The following is a 3,095-nucleotide window of genomic DNA, read 5'->3' as shown; positions in this document are numbered from 1 at the left end:
CCTTCCAAATACTGTCTCCATGTGTGTATTATTCCAATGACACTTATCTTGATATTTATAAAGTAAGTCAGCTATTACAGAGTGTGATCACCTGATAGAGTAATTTTTATGGCAACATACTTTCCTGTTGTATTTAAATATTTTGTTGCCTGTTATTCCATTATCTCAGTGTCTTATGTCTCATACATGCCATGCTACCAGAGTATAATGTGTATTACATTTAAGGGTGAATGGTCACCCCAGATATAAGGGATGTATAACCAATACTTCTGATATAGCGAGCAAAACTGATGTCACACTAACAGTGATTCCGGTAGGTCATTCTTGATCAGCTTGGAAATGGGTGGTGGAATTCAACATTTCCCAAGCTTCCACATATTGGTGACAGTATGATAGAACCTTCATGCTAAATTCTCCCCTCCCTCCCATTCCTTGCTACTCCCTGTAATGTATAATGCTGATTTATTGATGCACAAATTACATTGAAATATGCATACAATCATTTGGTGCCAGAAACCAAAGCAAAACAAAAAAGGCACAATAATGAGGCATCATAAGTTGAATTTGCAAACGGGAGAAACAAATCTAAATGGAGACTGTAAGGAAGAACAATTGAAATAGAGTAGAGAATATTTATTATATATGGACAAATATTTGAAATAGAGTAGAGATAATATTTATTATATATATATATGGACAAATCTGGAGTAATCTCTGAGGTTTGGGAAAGCTTGCAGCCAAGACAGGGAAATGTATAGAAGATGGCATCATTTTTAAATTTAACAAACGGCTCAGGGGACAACCAGGGGACAACCTGGGGGAGGAGGACAGGAAGCAGAGAGAACTTGCAACACTAATGACACAAAAAGGCGATTGGAATTGGGAATGCCACACTGGAAAACTGCAAGTTCAGAACTGGAGGGGTTTACTTTTGGGGGGGGGGGGGTTATGGAAGAAATAGATCTGGAAAACATGGGGTAATGGGGCTCTCTATCTGGATTTACTGCTGGGGAGGCACAACATTGTGCTGAACATTATACCAACTTTGATTAGTTAAGAATGCTGAGTGAAGGGTTACAGTTGTGCATAAATGATTTGAGACTCCCACACTTTCTCACTGACTGCTCCGGTTTTATGCAATGGGCTCCTTGAGGAAGTGAAGGGGAGACTCTCTTTGGGAACCTTTATTCACCAGAACATTTCAGAGCCTGTCAGTTGCAGGCCTCTCATTGGTGGGGCTGGGATTTTCTCTATGACCGTTTATGCACTGGAGGTTTCATGCCGGGCTGCAGGCTGGAGTTTTAGTCGTGTCAGGTTGCTCTACCTCTTCCTGCACCTACACGGGGGAGCATTTGGCCTGGTGCACCTCATCCAGCCCCGATTTGTGCTCCTACATGGGAGCTGGGGCAGTAAAGTTCCCAGTGCATAATCGGTCCATAAGAGCAGGGGTAGTGCTCTTAGACAGTTTACGCACTGGAGGTTTCATGCCAGGCTGCAGGCTGGAGTTTTAGTCATGGCAGGTTGCCCCACCTCTTCCTGCACCCACACGGGGGAGCATTTGGCCTGGTGCACCTCAATTGCCCCCAATCTGAACTCTTGCATGGGAGATGGGGCAGTGAAGTTCCCAGTGCATAAATGGTCTTAGTGTGGCTAAGTGGTAGTGCATTTGCTTGGAATGCAGAAGGTCTCCCTGAGTAGACAATACCGAAAAATGTGAGGGTGGGGGGATCTGATTAGCTAGAAGGCAGCTGCATGTGTTCAGGTGGTCCTGAGCCATGAGAAAGAGTGGGATATAAAAGATTTTATATAAAAAATAGGGGATATATAAATGTTGTTGACAAAACTATAGTAAAAGGATCACTTTGGTTGGAGTGGGGATGGAGAAACCATTGAGTCAACCTCTTCTGTCCAAGACATCCAATTCCATAAGGAAAGGAAAGGAAAGGAAAGGAAAGGAAAGGAAAGGAAATATATTTGGAATACAATCTAATCTTGGGGTTGATAAACTAGCAGTGTGCACTTCCAGGACTTCCTCCTGCTGGGATTTCCCCCTCACCACCACCCTTGTGTTGCAGATAATCTTGGGAGCACCCAAGACGCGGCTGGATCGCATGCAGTGCTGCAGGAAGACAAGCCTTATCTATATGCATTACTTTGATTTCAAATTATTTTGAGCCCGGTTTTTATTGTACTCTTTGTTACATACATAAATCTCAAATGTAATGCATTTTATAAGAAATAGTCATAAAAATTTACAGCCAGTAACTTTTCCCCTGTCCCTTACAATGATATTCTACTAAAACCATTAAATGCTTCTCATTAATGCCCTTTAAATGATTGGGTAATGACCCGCAATCGCTTGTAAGTGAACAACCATTAAAGAATTACCCATTCTTAGCATGCTTTAAGTACAGTTTAAATACATGGGAGGTAACATGTAATATATTAGGAAAAGTATTAAATCTGAAAGACTGAAAACAGGATCATTGCAAATGAATGAGCAGGTGCGGAAGTCTACCCTGCAATAGTCGCCGCTCTTGGCGAGCCGTTATTACTGTATCATGTTGCACATACATTTCCCATTGTTCTTTGATTCTTAATTGAGTTGTACAGATTGGGAGGGTGGAATGAGCAACAGGGAATTAACAGCCTGGACTGATGGAACACTTTAGCAAGGGCAGCAGAAATCCCCCTCCCCTCATACACGCTGTCACAGAGGCCTCCTTTCTGGTGACTGCTAGAAGCTCCTTGACGAGTCTGAGAGCTGTGCGGGATGCAACCCAAGATGCCTTTATTCCAGCAGCCTGTTTGCTGCAGCATCCAGCTAGATGCCTCTTGGAAACTTACAACAAGCTGCAAAGAAACCCCTTAGAGCTTGTCCCTATACCCTCCAAGGTTATATATGATTTCTGTACATGGAGGCTCCATTTAAATTCAGATTCAGTCTTTTTTAGTGCCATCTAAGCTTGATGCCCTTGCCACCTCTTAAAGAAGTGCTGCAAGAAGAAAGTGGACAATCCCAATAACACAAGAAAAAAAAAAGAATCTGTCCAATGGCTTAATTAAATAATATTTGAAATATAAGAATCTCTGTT

The sequence above is a fragment of the Paroedura picta genome, chromosome 1, assembly GCF_049243985.1.
Source record: "Paroedura picta isolate Pp20150507F chromosome 1, Ppicta_v3.0, whole genome shotgun sequence".
Classification (NCBI taxonomy): Eukaryota; Metazoa; Chordata; class Lepidosauria; order Squamata; family Gekkonidae; genus Paroedura; species Paroedura picta.
This window is presented reverse-complemented; position numbering follows the sequence as displayed.